Genomic DNA, 14,187 nt, shown 5'->3' on the forward strand with positions numbered 1-14,187 from the left:
TGACGAATAATAAATAAATATTTTTGTCAGGAAATCTTAAAGAAATTAAGTGCAATTCCAAAGATCAGTCTTATGTATAAAGGTAGCCAAGAATGTTCTGTCCCTTTTTGTGGAGGTATGTGATCCATTGGCCCTCACACCGTGAGTTGAATGCGAATGGAGATAAGGCGAAGGTCAGTTGTTGGTGTGGGTATATCCAACATACTACCTGGTTGTGACAGTTCAGTTATTCCGTGAACTTGTGTAAGGACAGAGGGAATATGGGACCTCCACAGAATCATAAGGGCGTGTATGCTGTACGAGTTCAAACTGGGGTCAAATGACGCTGCAGTGAAGTAGAAGATATGCCAGGTCTTTTGTGAGGGTGTCGTGAGTACGCGGATAGTGCAGTGGTAGTTTAACAAGTTTAAGGACGGTGACGAAACACTCGAAGACGCATCACATGCTGGAAGATCAACACATGTACAAAATGAAGATCTCCAAACAGCAATTTAGGCTAACAGTGCCAGACGTGTGAGGAACTGGGACTACAATTCTATATAATTGAAGAAATCATTCGGCAGCACCTCCATCAACTGTGGAAACACTACAAGTTGGGTCGATGGATCCCACATGATTAAACTCCGGGCCAGAAGGCAACGCGAACAGACACCTGTGTTTCTTTGTCGTCTCGTCTGAGGAAGGAGCCATTTCTGAACAGGGTGTTGACATGTGATGATAAGTGGGACCTGTACGAAACTCCACGGTGCCGCCATCATTAGTTAGCATCCATGAACCAGTTTCAAAACAGTCGAAAGAAGCACTGCACCAGAAGAAAGTTCTCGTGTGTGTTGGGTGGAGTGCTCGCTGCATCGTGCATCTTAAACTGCTACCAGTTGGTCAGAGCATCAATGCAACTGTGTACTGTCAGCAGTTGAGCCGTGTCCAAGGAAAACTCAAAGATGTGGAGCCAGCAGTTCTGAATCACAAGGGGGCCCTCCTGTTACAGGATAACGCTAAGCCCCACGTGGCAAGGATGACCCGGGACACCATTCTACGCTTTGAATGGGAAACACTATTGCATTGGCTATACTCCCCGGACATTGCACCGTACGATTATCACCTGTTGCATCCCTTGGACAGTCACCTTAGAGGATGCCAGTTCAAATCCCTAGTAGAGATACAAAATTCACTTGATATCTTCTTAGCTTCACGCTCCCCGAAGTTCTACCGCGATGGAATCCATGGTCTCCCAGAACGTTGGCAGAAGATCGTCGATGCTAATGGGGACTACCTTTAATCTTCCAGGTAGTCTTAGCCAGAGGTAATACATCGATGTTCGAAGGTGTTGGGTGAAAAAGCGATATAACTTTCTTGGTAACCTTTATAGATAGGTTGTGTGTCCAAGGGCTTAAATTGAAATAGTTATACACAAAGGTATAATGTTTGGTCCGGTTCAGTAGTTCTTGATGAAACATAATAAAAACTACCTGGAACATAATTTATGGAGAAAAAGCAATAATAATAATAATAATAATAATAATAATAATAATAATAATAATAATAATAATAATAATAATAATAATAATAATAATAATAATAATAATAAGCTAAATACCTGTGTTTTTACTTTTCCGGAAGGAAACAAAAATTTTCCGATTTTTCAGGTCTCAAAAAACACTAACTTCAACACATGTTTTTTTTTGTTTGTTTGTTTTATACATTGTAGCTGGCCCCTCTTCAAAAACGAAGGGCCCCTCCTACTTAAACCTGCTGGCTACACCCCTGATCTCTTCAAAAAAGTTACCTTACTTTTGCCTTCGAAAAATGTTAATCATATATACAGGTATTTTAAAAATAGCTTACACGGGAACCTGCGGCTGCTTTGTACGTCATGGCGGTCACTGGTGTCCTTATCAAAGAAAATGCCGTCGGACGAACACCGTTACAAATAAATAACAATTAAATATATTTTAGTTCTTCCCAAGTAAGCTAAACAATGTCCTAGGGAGAGGAGAAAGTAAAATTGATAGCGGTGGCGGCTCGTAAGTGAAAGATATGATGGTTTGCACTTGCCACACTTAACATAGTGTATAAATTATAATACACTATATACCTATAAGTATATACTGGTAGAAGTACTCGGCTTAGCACGAGAAGAATAATGTTTATGTAAAATCTTTAAAAGTACAAAATGCATAAAAAATATACCTCTGAATAACGCCTTCGGCATTGCTTTTGTATTACAGTAGTGCAATCTGATATAAATTACATACATCAATATGAAAGTTAAGTTTTGAAATAAAATAGCAAAGATAATAACATGTATTTTCGTTAACATATAATTTCCAATGTTTGTAGAAACTTGCAAACATAATTATTAACAGATACTAAGAAAGGTGTAAGTTTCATCAAGGTGAGGGCACCGAAGGGGGGGGGGAGCAAGCGACGTCGAAATATTTGTCGCCTAAGGTCTCGAAATGTCTACGTCCTTGGACACATAAGTATCTAAACGTTTAAAGTTTGTTAGCAATCCACACAAGGAAATTATACAGAAATAAGTAAGAAGTAAGCAAGAGTAGATGTACAGTCAGAAACAATATTAAGTATAGGTTGGACCTATTGTTTCTTATACCTCTACCTTTACTTATTATTGTTTCCGACTGTACACGAAAGAGCACAATACGGTACTTACCGTAAATTGATGCATGAAGATGCTTCAGCTGTTATTTGATGTTGCTGATTCAGGAGTTTCTTCACTACTCCATGGTCCAAGAGAGTTAAAAAAAAAAAAAAACTTTTCATGTTAGTTTTACATACCTATCTTGACTCCCTTTGTCTCATTATTGTGAAACAACGAACAACGCGCTATTTGAATCACTTGAAACGAAAAGAAGAGAATTTATACTCTCCATCTTTCTGCACTCATTTTCCTTCAGGGAAGAGATTTTTATTGGTCCATCATCTTAGCATACAGAATTACGATTTACTTTAATTTTCTGAATAGGTAGATACATTGGCAAAACTCCGGGGGGATGAGTCCCCTCCAATCTTAGAACTGAGGCGGACTGTTCCCCCAATAATTCGATTTGAAATGTGTTTTGGGGAAAATATGATTATTTGTGTCCGATTACCACAAAGGAAAGTGAGAAGAAATTTAAGTCCTCTCAGAATAGCCTCAAATCTGTCCCTGCAGGTCTCCCAATGTTGAAGACAATTAGCGATGCGCACGAGACGAGTCGAGACAGGAATTTCCTGACAAAATTCGAGTAAAGACACGGCTCTTCCAATAGAAAAATATACGTTTTTCGAGTCGAGACATCACTTTGACAGAACATTTTCGAGACGAGACAGCCACAAATCTTGTCTCGTACGCATCCCTAAAGACAATTCTAGTTTTCTGATACTCCACAGCATTGTTTTTCAACTTCATAAACATCTTAAACATCTTAAAAAAATTGCTAACGGTCTTATCCGTCACTCCCCCCCCCCTATGTTGAATACAGATTTGCGTCGCTGGGTAAATAACCGAATGTTTCCCCTGGTAGGTGGCAATTTATCATTGTTTCTTTCTCAAACTTATCTCACTTTTATAGCTCTATTAGTAAAGTTGATCAAACGTTAAAAATTGTTGATCATACCTGATCAAACGATGATCAAACGATTGACATAAGAAAAAGTCGAATCGGAGGTGAAGGGGGGCTGGCCCCCATTTTGGAACCCTTATATCTCTGTTACTAAAGTTGATCAAACATTGAAAATTGTTGATCAAACCTGATCAAACGATGATCAAACGATTGACATAAAAAAAATTCGAATCTGACGTGAAGGGGGGGGGGCTAGCGTGTAGTTAGCCCCCCTACTAAATATCGCTTATATTTCTGTTAGTAAAGCTGATCAAACGTTAAAAATTGTTGATCATACCTGATCAAACGATGATCAAACGATTGACATAAGAAAAAGTCGAATCGGAGGTGAAGGGGGGGCTGGCCCCCATTTTGGAACCCTTATATCTTTGTTACTAAAGTTGATCAAACGTTGAAAATTGTTGATCAAACCTGATCAAACGATGATCAAACGATTGACATAAGAAAAAGTCGAATCGGAGGTGAAGGGGGGGCTGGCCCCCCATTTTGGAACCCTTATATCTCTGTTACTAAAGTTGATCAAACGTCGAAAATTGTTGATCAAACCTGATCAAACGATGATCAAACGATTGACATAAGAAAAAGTCGAATCGGAGGTGAAGGGGGGGCTGGCCCCCCATTTTGGAACCCTTATATCTCTGTTACTAAAGTTGATCAAACGTTGAAAATTGTTGATCAAACCTGATCAAACGATGATCAAACGATTGACATAAGAAAAAGTCGAATCGGAGGTGAAGGGGGGGCTGGCCCCCCATTTTGGAACCCTTATATCTCTGTTACTAAAGTTGATCAAACGTTGAAAATTGTTGATCAAACCTGATCAAACGATGATCAAACGATTGACATCAAAAAATTTCGAATCTGACGTGAAGGGGGGGCTAGCGTGTAGTTAGCCCCCCCTACTAAATATCGCTTATATTTCTGTTAGTAAAGCTGATCAAACGTTAAAAATTGTTGATCATACCTGATCAAACGATGATCAAACGATTGACATAAGAAAAAGTCGAATCGGAGGTGAAGGGGGGGCTGGCCCCCATTCTGGAACCCTTATATCTCTGTTACTAAAGTTGATCAAACGTTGAAAATTGTTGATCAAACCTGATCAAACGATGATCAAACGATTGACATCAAAAAATTTCGAATCTGACGTGAAGGGGGGGCTAGCGTGTAGTTAGCCCCCCTACTAAATATCGCTTATATTTTTGTTAGTAAAGCTGATCAAACGTTAAAAATTGTTGATCATACCTGATCAAACGATGATCAAACGATTGACATAAGAAAAAGTCGAATCGGAGGTGAAGGGGGGGCTGGCCCCCATTTTGGAACCCTTATATCTTTGTTACTAAAGTTGATCAAACGTTGAAAATTGTTGATCAAACCTGATCAAACGATGATCAAACGATTGACATAAGAAAAAGTCGAATCGGAGGTGAAGGGGGGGCTGGCCCCCCATTTTGGAACCCTTATATCTCTGTTACTAAAGTTGATCAAACGTTGAAAATTGTTGATCAAACCTGATCAAACGATGATCAAACGATTGACATCAAAAAATTTTGAATCTGACGTGAGGGGGGGCTAGCGTGTAGTTAGCCCCCCTACTAAATATCGCTTATATTTCTGTTAGTAAAGCTGATCAAACGTTAAAAATTGTTGATCATACCTGATCAAACGATGATCAAACGATTGACATAAGAAAAAGTCGAATCGGAGGTGAAGGGGGGGGGCTGGCCCCCCATTTTGGAACCCTTATATCTCTGTTACTAAAGTTGATCAAACGTTGAAAATTGTTGATCAAACCTGATCAAACGATGATCAAACGATTGACATCAAAAAATTTCGAATCTGACGTGAAGGGGGGGCTAGCGTGTAGTTAGCCCCCCCTACTAAATATCGCTTATATTTCTGTTAGTAAAGCTGATCAAACGTTAAAAATTGTTGATCATACCTGATCAAACGATGATCAAACGATTGACATAAGAAAAAGTCGAATCGGAGGTGAAGGGGGGGCTGGCCCCCATTTTGGAACCCTTATATCTCTGTTACTAAAGTTGATCAAACGTTGAAAATTGTTGATCAAACCTGATCAAACGATGATCAAACGATTGACATCAAAAAATTTCGAATCTGACGTGAAGGGGGGGCTAGCGTGTAGTTAGCCCCCCTACTAAATATCGCTTATATTTCTGTTAGTAAAGCTGATCAAACGTTAAAAATTGTTGATCATACCTGATCAAACGATGATCAAACGATTGACATAAGAAAAAGTCGAATCGGAGGTGAAGGGGGGGCTGGCCCCCCATTTTGGAACCCTTATATCTCTGTTACTAAAGTTGATCAAACGTTGAAAATTGTTGATCAAACCTGATCAAACGATGATCAAACGATTGACATCAAAAAATTTCGAATCTGACGTGAAGGGGGGCTAGCGTGTAGTTAGCCCCCCCTACTAAATATCGCTTATATTTCTGTTAGTAAAGCTGATCAAACGTTAAAAATTGTTGATCATACCTGATCAAACGATGACCAAACGATTGACATAAGAAAAAGTCGAATCGGAGGTGAAGGGGGTCTGGCCCCCATTTTGGAACCCTTATATCTCTGTTACTAAAGTTGATCAAACGTTGAAAATTGTTGATCAAACCTGATCAAACGATGATCAAACGATTGACATCAAAAAATTTCGAATCTGACGTGAAGGGGGGGCTAGCGTGTAGTTAGCCCCCCCTACTAAATATCGCTTATATTTCTGTTAGTAAAGCTGATCAAACGTTAAAAATTGTTGATCATACCTGATCAAACGATGATCAAACGATTGACATAAAAATAATTTTAAATTTAGCATGAGGGGGGGCTAACTGCACGCAGGTATCCTGATCGCCTATATACATGTTCCTTCATTCTGTATTCATTCGTTTATTCTCAATACTTGCACGGAAAGTACGTATAATATATACTTTTTCAGTTATACGTTTGGTGTACGTTAAGTCCAAAAACTACAGGATTTGCACATATAATCTATGCTTTTACATACACTACATACGTTTTTTTTCTCATTGTGCTTTCCTAAAATTAATCCCAATTTTGGACAGTCTAAAGGCTGCTAATCATACCAAGTATCGTTTTAGTTAGTTCACTAGTTATTGCGTGGTGTGATTAGACAGAAACCCATATTCATTTTTATTATAAGTGGCTGAAATATGAACTGTATTTACCAATCAGTTTTTGTACTAATTATGATACCATGGCACAGGCCCAGATCAATGTCTAGAATGACTCTGATGGAGCCTGGTGCAGCATATTTATCTCCCTTTCCTTCTCGTTTCATATTACAGAATAAACTAATTTATTGTACTAGAAGTTTCCCTTATGGACTTTACTGTGTTGCATATTGGAATATGCTTTTCTCTCTTCCAGTGACCCTCTAACATATAGACTTTTATTGAATAATGAGTTTTTTGAAGCCGGCACTGAATGTTGGACTCATTATCGATTATAATATGGTCGCAGTGGGGGATCTAACCCGGGCCCAGGGGGTCCAAGCCCCCAGTTTTTTGGGTCACAAAAATAATTGAAGCTATTATTTATACATTTTTGGAAGTTTAAATGAAGCGTTGTCTTTTATTCTTTATTGGAATTTTTTTGAAACATCAAATAAAGTTCCAGTTTCAGTTTTTCTGTTATGCAATGTGCAAAATAATACTTGAAGCCACAATGTCAACGTCCGACCTAGGCACAGGCCCGTATTCACGGAGGCTAGAGGGGGCCGGGCCCCTCCTAAACTTTGGCTGGCCCCCTGAAAGTTTCACGGTAGGCTTACAAATGAACTATAATATGGTGATTAAGTATAATGTGATTGGGTCGGACCCCCCCTAACTTCTACCGGCCCCCCTTAAATTTTTGGGCTGGCTACGGGCCTGCCTAGCCATAATTTCCATCGGGAGAGAATTAATTTGGAAAAGTCTGCAGGGCCCGTAAAAATTGTAAACTCACGAAACGAAATGAAATCTTTAAGTTTTACGTCTCTTGGTTATGCCGGGTAGACTAAAAGAGACAATGATGGAATGGAGGAAAACGAGAGAACTTCGAGAAAACCCACACACATGGTGTTTGTCCACTACAAAGTTCACTTGGCGAGGGCTGGATTCGAACAAGGGACCTCATTCACCAGAGATGAACACTCTACCACTAAGCCACCGCGGTCCTTGTAAACTCACAATATAGACCCTAGCTATCTGGGTTCTGGCTGTTCTTTCTCCCCCGCCCCCGTTTTTAACTTTTAGATCCGCCCTTGTATGGTCGTTGTAACTTACAACAAAGTCTGAAAGCTCGATCAAAATATAAAATTTTCTTCAACTATTAAAGCACAATGGGCAACAGCACAACACCTTCAACCATGTAAGTAGGAAATACAGAAGGTATATTAGAAATTCCGTGTATATTGGTGAATATTGCACCAGAACTATTATCTACGGCAGAAGAATATGTCAACCCGACTCGGGTAGCGTTCGAAAGCTTGCGGCTAGATTTCCTTCCAAGGCTTGTCAACTACGAAAGACAAAGGATAGGAAAGGCTCAGCTTTCGAATGCTACCAGAGTCGGATTGACATATTCTTCTGCCTTAGGTAATAGTTCTGGTGCAATATTAATCAATATACACGTAATTTCTAATGTACCTTCTGTATTTCTTACTTACATGGTTGAAGGTGTTGTGCTGTTGGCCATTGTGCTTTAATACTTGAAGAAAATGTCAACTCTGGGATGTCTCCTTTAAAAACTTTTGCTGGTTTATTCAACTTTAATTTAATTAAATTTTTACTCTCCTCGACACAGTTTAATTTTAGTTAGATTCACAAGAAAAAAAAGCTCTACTTTTCGTCAAAAATTTAGTGGATATTTGTCAGACAACACGTCAAAGTGACGTCATTCGACTCTTGTGTGTTTATTGTCGTCAACAACTATTCCGTCATTGCAAGAAATTATATGAGGTAACTTATGCAGTAGCTGAATATCATAGTACTGTACAGTAGCATGAATTAGCGAGAAGTAAAAGAGGCGTATAAAATGACTAACTAATGCATGAAAACAAATCTCGCATGTAAAATGCCACACTATAGTTGTATAAAAGAAACTAATGTACAGGGTTGGCATAAATTATTCATTCCTTTTGAAAAGGCTATATTTTTAAAAGTATTACACGTGCACACGTGAAAGATATATGAAAAGAACCACAAACTAACCAAGTTTGTATTGTGTGGCAGCAGAAGTTCATTATCTTTCTAATTGGGTGTGGCAATGTGCAATGTGGCAGTACGAGGTTAGTACTTGTCTAAAATTCTATGAAATGATGAGTTTTACGTCGCACGGTTATGCCGGTTAGTCTAAAGGAGACAGTGATTATGAGAAATGAGTGAAATGGTGGAATGAAGAAAGTGGGAGGAAACGGGAGAACCCCGAGAAAACCCAAGAGCACGGTGTTTGTCCACCAGAAGGCTGGGATCGAACCAGGGACCCCAAGCACGGGAGGTGAACGCTCTACCACTGAGCCACCGCGCCCCCTGTCTAGAATTCTAGTATGGAGGGAAAGCAAAAAAAAAAAAAAAAGAAGAAGTGTGCTTGAATACGCTAGATGTTTGTCTGTTATAGCTGTGCAACGCGCTTTCAGAAGAGGGTATGGAAAAAGAACTACCACATAAACAAAGCATTTTGCGGTGGTATCGACGATTCAAGGACACTAGTTGCTTGTGTAAAGAAAAAGCACCTGGCCTCCCAGATCTCCTAATATAACACCCTGTGACTTCTTTCTGTGGGTGTACGTTAAGCACCTTGTTCACAGCTTACGCTCAGCAACCCTTACTAGAGCTCAGAGAAAGCATCAGTAATGCAATGTAGACAATTGACAGGCCTTTGCTACAAAATGTATGAAATGAACTCGAGTACCATCTGGACGTACGTCGTGTCACCAAATGGGCACATATTGAACATCTGTAGAGAATGTTTAAACTTAGTGGGTTTCCGGTTCTTTTCATATATCTTTCATGTGTGTATGTGTAATACTTTTGAAAATATAGCCTTTTCAAAATGAATGAATAATTTATGCTAGCCATGTACAGTATAGTACTGATTGTTAAATATATATACAATTAGCGAAAGCTGGAAAGAGAGAAATATAAACTGTTCAGGTTATTATTTTTAAGGAACTGTGTTATTAACGATATGATAGAAGGAATGGTAGAAAATACTAAGGGGGATGGTTGCTCAGTGGTAGAGCGTTTACCTCTGCTGCTTGGGGTAACTGATTCTATCCCGAACCCAGTAATTTTTTTGTGGATAACATTGTGTCCGTGGAGTGCTCCCGTTCTCTCCCATAATGTTGTTCCACCATAATTCACTTGCCTTAATCATTGTCTCTCTTAGCCTAAAGGGGATGGACGTGGGATGTTAAATTAAAAAATTTCATTTCTAAAAGATAATACTAAGTGTAGCAAAAATAAGAAGAATACTAGAGATACTCAAAAATAAGGAAAAGGAATTAGTTAGTATATGATTCAAGGAGAAATTATGTTAGTATGAATGCAATAGAAGGCGGGTTGGTAGGTATCAAAGGTATAGGGAACAAAATGGCAACTGTAGATTGATATTGTAGAAGCTAAAATTAAGAGAGGATCGACGACTTACAAATGATCGCGGAAAACTTATGATGATCGTAATAATGTTAAACACTTAGCAGAGAGGAGAGGATATATTCGAGAGACATGTAATTTAACATATCACTATTATGAGTGAATCATGATGGAGGAATTGGTGGAATGAGAAAATGGGAGGAAACGGAAGCACGCCGAGAAAGCTCACAGACACGATGTTGTCCTCCACAAACTTACTTGGCTGGGTATGGAATCAGGGACCTTACGCTCCAGAGGTAAACGCTCAACCACTGAGCCACAGTACCTCCAATGACAGGATTTAATTTATACTGTGTAATTAATTTCGTTCCAAATAATTTCTTCCCATATTCTACTGTTAATGTTGTTAGTGTCAGATGACTCCGCATTTGCTTAACCCTTACCGCATGCCGTGCTATATATGCCACATACCCTTGTTTTCACTTTAACTTTTTTGTGATTTATCAAAGGCATCAAATGACTGTTTTGTCTGCTGTGTGAGATATTGACGTGTATAAATAAGATATTTTGGTGTCATCTGGCATGTTCTTTGTGAGTTGTAAGTGTGTCATATATGACACTTACTTATTTCTCGTCGGAATTAAGTGAAAAATCTAAAATTCAAGTTTTAATTCATTTTTCAAGTTCCCATATGAGGATTTCCAATACTGATTATTTTTTGTTTCGCTAAAAGAAAAAAAATCATGCAAAAATGCGTCAACTGAAAAACAAACGAAATTGTGGGATGGTTCCTTCATAAAATACAGAAGACATCGTAGACAGAACTTCAAAATTTAAAATTAGTTCAAATACAAAAACTTTTAACCAAGACAAAGCATCAATTTGTTTCTTTCCATAAACGGCTCTGACCCTTTAACAAAACCAATACTGGATAGGAACCTTCTAACACTGCCATCTACTCTAGTAGTTAGCGCTAGCGTATTTGGTGTGAGGAATCTCAAGTTTAATTCCCGGTGGTGGTGGACACTTAAAGTTTGAACACAATACAGTAGTTTCGATTCCATTTTAAAGTGTAGACCTCCATCATACAGTGTCAATGCTGATGTGGAAGCTACAATTGCCATCCAACCAATAACCTCCAGTACTGGAAGATTATAAAACGTAAACCGAGCGAGAGTAGGCTACTGGTTAGCCTTGTTTCACGATCAGAAGGTGGCTTTTCAAATCCGCACAACGGCCAGTTTGTCTGAGGATTCTCAGAATTTTCCTGAGTTCCATCAAGCTAATACCAGGAAGGTGTCTTTCAATATAAGCACTGACTTACTTCCACTTTCGTTCCCATTCTTATGGTTATTACTGTTGCAGATTGTTAGTGACTCCAGAGTAAATTTACGTCTCAGGCGGTAACGAGAGGTTTGTTAGAATAGTAAAGTAAATACGGTAATTTTAACTTTTTTTTCTAAAGAACATAACTTTCGAGAATAACTCTTGTATTTAATTACCCACCCTTTAATTGTAATGAATTCGACCGTCTCTACCACACCAGTGAACTAAATGGACTGTTCCATCGGAAGCGCTGAATATGACAACACAATTACAGGAAGAGCTGCCATCGGCTTGTCTTTTATTAATTAACGGTATTAAATGGTGGAATAGATATCCTCTCACAGTCATTAAATGTTCCAGAATTCAGTGCGATGTGCCTCACAAATTTGTCAGATGTCTTAAACGGATTTTGTTAGCTCTCATAACGGAAACCCTCCAACTGCTGCAGCTGAAGTATTTAGCAGGAGTCGGAGACAAATTCATATTCTCCTAATCGCATTCAGATGAACATCAAATCCACAAGATTTGGAAACTGGACATTCAGAGGGAGTAGAAGCAAGGACTTGTGCTGTCATCTTCTAGGATTTCTAGACTCAATTGAAAATGCAATGTTCCATTTACAAATGAAGTTAATTGAATCAGTGAAACGTTGGTTACAACGGAATACACAATATACATAAGTATATATATATATATATATATATATATATATATATATATATATATATATATATATATATATATATATATACTTATGTATATGTATGTTTGTGCGTAATGGAGAGATTTAACAATGAGCGGACATATCACTAGATATAAACAAAAAATACACAGAAAACATACATTTGTAAATCCAGTGAAAGTCATGTCTGAATCATATGAATAATGTATATTCAAATCAAAATTAACATGTAAATACATATATTAGCATGACATTCAATGTAATATTTTTTAAATGTACAAGTGTTACTCTTGTCTGCATTTTGATATTTCATAAATGTTTAATAAACAATCTACTTATACAAAATTAATACTGTTATCATGACCTTTTTTTTATGGTTTCAGAGCTCCTTCGTGGCTAAACGGTTAACGTACGGCGTAGGAAACCCGGGTTCAATTCCCTCGGAACCTCATTATCTGATGTATTGAAAGCTAAATCAACTTCAAAAACCGCATCTCGATATCTCATGTCGTTTTTCCTATATGAAATCAATATTCAAACCGGAAATTGTAGTAAATTTCAACCACTTCCGGTTTTAGTAGAGTATTGCGGATTGTGATGGTATGTTCTCTTGACAATGTAAGTCTTTTGCAGAAATCTGCTTCTCGTTATCTAATAGTATTTTGTTCTATGCGTATAAATGTTGAAATCGGATAAAGTTAATGTAAGCCACTATCAGTTTGAATAGAGGGTTAACGAAAAAGATGGATCCTACCTATTTTTAAGATGCTGAATTAATTGCAAAAAGCCACATCTCGATATATCTTACCGTTTTTGCTTTAAAAAAAATTAGTGTTGAAACCGGAAGTAGTAGCAAATGTCAACCTTTTCCGGTTTTGGTAGAGTGTTCGAGGTAGTCTTAATACGTTGCCTTAAAGCAATGAAACGCGTTTTCCAAATAATCGCCTTTTGCTATCTGTTAACTTTTTCGTTCTATTGCGATAAGCGTTAAAGGTGGAAATGGCTAATTTGAACCACTTATGCTTTGAAAAGAGGGTTAATACGTAGAAAAGCTAGATCCTATTCTTGAGCCATTAAATCGAATGAAGTAAACAGAATTTCGATTTTTTTTACCATTTTTGCCTGCGGAGATTTGCATTCAAACCGGAACTGATATATTTTTTGAACCACTTCTGGTTTAGATAAAGTGTTCGAGATAGCCATGGTACTTTGCCTTGGGTAACTGAATTATTTGCAAAAAGTCCTTCTCGCTATCGGTTACCGTTTTCGTTTTATGGCGAAAAACATTGAAACCGGAAATGAATCCTTTGACCCACTTCCGGTTTAAATAGAAATTTACCGAAGGAGATGAACCTTTGCGTTGGGCGCTGAGTCGATTGCAAAAAACCACATTTCGATATCTGTTATCGTTTTTGCTCTGATGACTGTCGACAGTCGGACGTAAGAACAAAGTCGTTTTCTGATACTTCCAACACTTATACATACTATAGTTTGGAAGCCTAATAAAGAATAAAGTAAACGTATGTAATAAGTACGTGAATTAATTTTTAAAATACCTATCTTGCTTGTCTGTGCCATCCAAGATGGATTCAAAACAATATATTTTTTTCGAGTTCATCATTGGGAGAAGCTATTGGTTGGGGTTCATTACCCTTACCCGGAACATCACTCTCGTAATTTCTACGCTGTTGGTAATCATATACTCCCATTTCGTGGCCGGCCAAAATGTGTATTCTACTTATGCTTTAAATAGAAGTATGTTCTCTAATGACTAAAAAGGAATGCATCGTATAGTACGCATTTCGTAGGTAATTAATCTTTTTAGTTAATTCTGGGAGCTATATTCTTATAAGTTGCACAGGATATATATCTAACCACTTGTCATCAAAATCACAAAACCATATAGTGTACAAATAGAATTGAGTGGATTACT

The 14,187-nt window shown here is 38.0% G+C and overlaps 1 long non-coding RNA gene across 1 annotated transcript in view; it reads right to left on the reverse strand.

Annotated features, from left to right (window-relative positions):
• The window catches only part of LOC145681370 (uncharacterized), a 369,013-nt gene that overhangs the window by 117,794 nt on the left and 237,032 nt on the right, over positions 1 to 14,187 (reverse strand). The window lies entirely within an intron of this gene.

Source organism: Thermobia domestica, chromosome 3 (assembly GCF_964235325.1).
Source record: "Thermobia domestica chromosome 3, izTheDome1.hap1.1, whole genome shotgun sequence".
NCBI lineage: Eukaryota > Metazoa > Arthropoda > Insecta > Zygentoma > Lepismatidae > Thermobia > Thermobia domestica.